This window comes from Oryzias melastigma, linkage group LG14 (assembly GCF_002922805.2).
Source record: "Oryzias melastigma strain HK-1 linkage group LG14, ASM292280v2, whole genome shotgun sequence".
Classification (NCBI taxonomy): Eukaryota; Metazoa; Chordata; class Actinopteri; order Beloniformes; family Adrianichthyidae; genus Oryzias; species Oryzias melastigma.
In genome coordinates, this window is record NC_050525.1 from 1,282,918 (window position 1) to 1,289,853 (window position 6,936).

The window sequence follows — 6,936 nt, forward strand, 5'->3', positions numbered from 1 at the left end:
AAAAAAAAAAAAAAAAAAAAAAAATACTGGCGCCTCTGTTACAGGCAAGACAGGTACGTTTGGTTCCCACAGAAATGAGAAACAGGAAGCAGTCAATCCCCAAACCTCCTAAAAATAGCATTTGTGATGTGAGTAAGGGGGTACGTTAACAACTGCAACTGTTGGAGGACAAAACTAAAAATTCCATAACCACTGGAACATGTCATAAAACAGTAGAGATGTATTGATAAATGCAACACAACAAAAAGCAGGCAGAGTCGCTGGAACATTTCTTAAGACAACTAAATATTAAGATATTGTTTAAAGGCCCCCTTCCATGAAGATCTCGCTTTTAGTGTTTTTTTTTTTACCCTGTTTTTGTGGCATTTTTCTCATGATAGAGGACATATAGAAAATAAGGATTTAAACCGGGTTTTGGAGAATTTCTTTCTTCAAATCATGGCGAATTAGGAGCACACCAAGAAAAAAAAATGCAACAGACATCATATTTAGCTTGTTGATGTGATACTATCATCCTCATCAGCTGGTTATAGTTGAGGTTATTACAGATATCAGACACACCTGGGAGATGCCCTTTATATCAGCCTCCATTCATACTGTTTCCGTCAGATTGTCTCAGTAAACTACTAGTCAAAATCATGTCTGGCTCCTTGTGCAAAGGACGTCCTGATGCAGGGTTGCTTCCTCATGTACCTGTCTCTCGGTAGCACTTCCATGGTCTGGACACTACCCTGAAAGATACAGCAAACCTTCTTGCCACAGCTCTAATTGATGTGCCATCCTGTGGGGGTTGTAGACGCTGTCTCCATACCGCTGGAGTGACAACACTGTTGGCATTCAAAAGTCACCAAAACATTCGCCGGAAAACATAAGGACAGAGAAGTTGTCTGTGGTCACCACTTGTAGAAGTATTGGAGGTGTCGTGGTGAAGGCCTGTTATTACCACCTGTTGTCCATTGCACTTGCACAAAAACTGGTGAAATTGATTGACAGTGTTGATTCCTAATTGGACAGTTTGACTTCACAGAAATGAGATTGACTCGGTGTAATATTGAGTTTATGTGGTCCCTTAATTTTTTTAGCAGTGTATCATCTAACTTTATCGACACATGCTGTGGAAGGATTTTTATTTCTCTTCAAACTCAGATAAATGTCTCAAGCACATGATTAATTTCTGCAGCGGATGTGACTCATGTGCATGAGCTAACCCCGAGCTCCTGAGATAATGATTACCTTATAACTTTTGCTAATGTTCTCAGTCGGACTTTTGACTTGAATTTTTCTGCCCATTTTTCCTTTTGGGTTAGCTGTACGATTTTCACTTCTGCAAACTTGTTCTTAAGAAAAGCAAATCTTAAAGACATGCTAGAAAAAGATTATGTAATTTTTCAGTATTAAAAATAACATAAACATTTATGTCAACATTGAGAACGATAATCAATCTAATCACCACTGTTACGTTGGTGACAGTTTACCTAACATGGAGTTGAAGTCAATAGAACTTTTAGGTTGTATTCTACCTGAGAACACAGCTTAAATAGGAGTAATCTGACAAATGAGTTATTTCATTTATATTTAAATGAAATCCCCTCGTTCTACTATCTTAAATTGCACACCATAACTAGCTCTTATAAAGTAGTGCTTTGAACAAAGGACAGATCCAAAACAAATATTGTTGACTGGCATGAATGTTGTTTGTTGAATGCAGGTTGTTGCATAACACCCTCCCATAGTCAGTGGGAAGCCATCATAAATGTATTCATGAAATGACCTGTGTGTTTCTGTGAGACAGGTTAATGTTGCTGTTTACGTGTGTTTTTGTTAGACATGAACATGTTTGAGATTTAAACACATTCAATAATGTTGACAGGCCCTGTGACGCCTTTGGATTGGTTTATTTTGTATTCCATTTGCAGATTAAAAAAATGTAACATAATACTGCTTTTTTTTTCTTTTAGTATTTGCTCTTTAATTAAATGTACTTTTTCAGAACAAGCCACAGAAGGAGAATTAGGGCCACAATAAAAGGAAAAAAATATTTTACAAGAATAGTCGTATAATTATGAGAAAAAGTTGTAATTTTACAAGAATAAACTCATAGAACTATGAGTAAAATAGTCATTATTTTATGATGATAAAGTTATAATTTTATAAATTGTAAATTGAGAATTTAAAAGATTAAAGTCTTACATTTATGAAGCAATAGCCTTTTTACTATGAAAATATAAACAACAACAAAAAGAAACCAGTATTGTGTTTAAGATGTAGAGTGCATTGTCTTTCATTCAGCATTTACAGTCTTCAAAGTCTGAGCATATTGAAAAGAATCTGCAAGATGCTGGACCTCCTCAGAAGAAGATTCTTGACTCACAAAAGTGGATTTCTGGTGGCATATTTCTTAGTCGGCATGTAATGTTGATGGAGGCTTACACAACCAACTATATTTTAAAAAAGCAAGGCATTTTCCTTGTTAAATTATGATTTTTTTCTCATATTTTAATGAATTTATTCCGGTAAAATTACATTATTATATCAAATAATACATTTATGACATTCTTGTGAAATTATGAACTTCTATCTCATATTTTTACAATTTTAGTAAAGTAAATACATTCATGTTACATTTTTTATGGTGGTCCAAGTATTGGGTTGTAAGAATTGAAGATTTTTGAGAAATAAAAAATGTCTGTGACATGCTACTGTCAAAGTGTGGCAGAGATCAGACTATTGTGCACATGATAAATATATTCAACAAAGCCTAAAATATTCTTGAATTCATTTTTTGGGGGTTTTCCCCTCATACACGAATCATTTCCTAGTCGAAAGAAATGAGAGATTATCATCCAAACAGATTATTTTCTTCCTTAGTCATATGACTGACCTTTGCAAACCTTTTAAAAATTTGTATCTGTGTGCAAGTGCATTGGTGTGCTGACTGGCCATCTGCTGCCCTCTGTTCACCATAATGGTCTATTCATGTCTAACAGCTGGCGGCCATGCTGACTCTGTGTAAATTCTTTCCAACTGTCTTTTTGCTGTTCTATTCACCCCCACAACTCGTTTTTTAAAGATGCCTGTTTTGGATAAACATGTGAGAGAATAATGACTATATAAGGTATTGTACTTTTTAAAAGTTGCATTTGATGGAGAGAAAGAAAGTTAAAATCTTAACAAATTAGTAACGCAACAATGGATGTTAGTTACCTTGAGAAAGCATTGCGTCCATTATCACCAAGCAGATTCTAAATGTGTTACTGGGGCGTTTATCTAACACTGTTCTTCTTATATGCATTACAAATGTGTGCATGTTTGTTTTTTAAATCTCAGGAGACAAAATAAGTCACAGTTCACACAGAAAAGGCATGACTGTTGCCCCCCCAGCAGTGAGAGAGAAGAGAAAGTCATGTGGGAATGTGACTTGTGTTGCAGCCAAGGACCGAATGTAACAGCCCACTCCAACAACTCCAGTTTGTGAGGGAGGGAGTCGCACATGCTCCCCGATATTGAAACAGCTGATGACAGTGGGGGCTTGTGAGCTGAAGTGCTTCTTTATTGTGTCTGTGTGTGTCAGGGGCACTTGTTGATCTGTGATAACTGACATATTTGAATTGTAGACAGAAGGTGGACTAAATTAGAGACCGTTTTATTAAACGTCTTGAAGTGTTTCTTTAACAGTTTCACCATCTGCTCACAAGCATTCTCACCACAAAGCGCCGAAGCTTGGTGGGAGTTATGCTGAGTTGTGTTTGTGTAGTATCCCATTCCTTTGTGTTTTTGCATTTCTCAGCCCAGCACCTGGATGAGCTGCCCAACATTTTTGTCTTTCTGCTGCTGCGGCGGTGGCGGTGGTTGTTTTTCTCCTGCCTAGGCTTTTGTCTGCTTCTGCTGATCAAGCATTATTTCATGTCCCGTGCAAGTTGATCATACAACCCCCCACACATACCAGTACGCACTGCAGCTTCATCAGAAATACAACATTTCATCTACAGTTTGTGACTCAAATGTTTTCATTTTCAACAAACATCAAAGATGTCTCCAGGTGCAGAGCACACCTGATTTTACCCACTGTTGCAGTAAAGCATTTAAGGAAGAAACAACACAGACGGACGTTTCAAGTTTAGACTGAAATTGATTTTTTGTGAAGTCATGTAATGGAGAGACGCTCACAAGCACAAGCAGACATTGAGAGGCTTGCAAAAAAAGCTGAGCTGTAATTCCCAAAGGGGAACCCACTGCTATTTTTGGCAGTGTGAAGGACTTAATACTGGGGGAGAGAGGAAGAGGAGAGGATTGAATAACAGCAGACATCTTCTCTGTGGATTGAGCGGGAGCCAGAGTTGCTGCTGTTCATTTTATGACAAAGGTTGTTTTTTCAACTAAGGTTTAAGCAGCTTCACTGTGTTTTTCAGTGAAAAATAATCTTGAGAAAATGTCCAAATATCAGGAGAGGATAACCGTCTTTTTAAATGTTTTGAGCCCTTGTAACGACTGGAGGGAATCAATGCCACAAATTTTTGTTACAACCTGAAAAAATGGATCACAACCTGCTGCAACGGTGATATAATAGAAAAGAGAAACTAGATATCTCGGGGTAGTTACAGTAATACATAATATGATTTCCCAGAATGATATGATTAAGTCTTTAACCCATAAAGACCCAGACCTATTTTTCCTTAAAAATAAAATTACGTGGAAAAGACAACAAAAAAAGTTGACCACAGAAAATATTTAAGATATTTTTCTGTTACACTAATGCCACTATGGGTTCTTATGGTTCAGTTAAGAAGAGATTCAATTAAAGCATTTCTAAGGAAAAACACGAGGTACCTTTAAATGGGGAGGTAAAAACCAAGAAGACATGGATTAAAAAAAGAAAAAAAAGAACAAGAACAGAGATGTATGGACGAGAGGAGAAGGCAGGACGAAGACAAATGGGGCAGCGCAAGCGGGAGCGGATGCCCCAGAACAGAAGTGATGAGCCTCCTTTACGTTCCTCCTCATGCGGCTAATGCTGCATCCACGTGAGACAGGGAGAGAGGAGGGGAGGAGGGTGAAAAGTTGGGCAGAGAAATGAGCAAAGGGAGCGCAAATGACTCCTATCCTAAAATTCCTCAGCTTCATCTGTTTGGATGAAAGGTTTATAAAGAAGGCGTAAGTGGAACAGGTGAAAATACAGTAATTTAAAGTAGTACATTGGATTTACAAAACAGCCTACACACTTAAAAAAAACAAAATAGAAAAGTGCAATTTTCTTCATTAAGCCTAGAACAAATTTTTCAAAGAATGGAGGGAGAGTGTGAAAGGTTTAAAAAAGAAATGCTATGAGCAGAGGAACACATACAAGCACACGCGTTCAAACAACACCCAAACTCACGTGCCTGGATTCAGGGTTTATGGAGAAGCGGAGTAAGCTGGTTTGGTGATCTTGATTCTAATGAGTTTGGGATTTTGGAGATGGAATTAAATCTGTTATGTGATGGCACTGGTCCAGAGAGCAGGGAAAGGCAAAACAGCACCGCTTCAGAGCAGTCCGTCCATGCAAATTAAACCAGGAAAACTTGTTTTTTCTAGTGACTAATTGCTTCACATCATGTGGTTTTCACTTTAAAAACAAGGAGATGTGCATGAAACTTTACAGATTTTAGGGCGAGATACAAATACACTACGTGGCTGATGTTCAGTGTAATGTGCAGTGAATGTTACAGCATGAGGAACTGGACTGACTGTGTACTTTAACAATAATAGTGGGCCTGTTACTGGGTTCCCTTTGTCTTTGGGTTTAGGGCTTGATTTGTAAGACAGTATATCTACATAATGAATAATAGTCAGAGAAATGAGACAAAAGCATAAAACCATGGGTTAACCCTTTAACACCAGTGTTTAAGTTTTATCATTTACTGTAACTTCAAAATTGTTAACCTGATCAAGGAGAAAAGTGGCTCATCAAGCTGCTTTTCTCCTTCAAAATCTGCTGGAATTATCATGTTAACGGTATAAAAGTTACAGTATGTTAAAGATTTTGTGTTTAATCATCACCAATGACATTTTAGGTGTAAAATTGTTCATCTGTAGTTAAAAAAAACCCTTAAAAAACAATAATAATAATAATAAAAAAGGGGTGGGATTATATAAGTTCACTTTCTGTGATACCCCTTTCAAGCATTTGCTGTAATTCATTCCTTTCCAAAAACTTGATATTTAATCGCCTCATGTGATAAGTTCGGGCTGCACAGTGGTGGAGTGGTTAGTGCTCTTGCCTCAAATTAAGACCTTTCTGCGTGGAGTTTGCTCTGGGGACTCTGGCTTCCTCCCACCGTCCAAAAACATGCTTCATAGGTCAATTGGTGACTCTACATTGACACTAGGAGTGAAAGTGAGTGTGAAACGTTGTGTGAATTGGCAACCTGTCCAGGGTGAACCCTGCCTTCGCCCATCAGTAGCCGGTTTAGTCCTAGCACCCCCAAGACTCCGAAGGGGACAAAGCGGAGAAGAAGATGAATGAATGTGATAGGTTCAGTATGCATAAGAGTTAATGTCTATTTATGATTAATTGAATTATGATATATTTGTTAGTATTACAGACTTAGAGTACATTTGCCACAAGAAACACAAAACAAATAAAAGACTTAAGAATATAATGATAATACAAAGATAGAAACTAATAAAAACAATGACATAAAAAAACTAAAACAGTTGCCAACTTAAAAAAACATAAAAGTTTAGAAGAGGCCATACCAAAACCTCCAAAGTTGTAGACTGGTAAACACCTTGTACCAGTGTACCTTACACTGGTAAGAGTTAAAATGATTTTTTTTTATCTGAAGCATTAAGATGATAAATCAAAAATGTCTCAACAAAGCTTGGAGAGTATTCATGCTTTCACCACAAAAAATGGTTTGTGGCTGTTTTAATAACATTTTTAGGGCATCATTATAA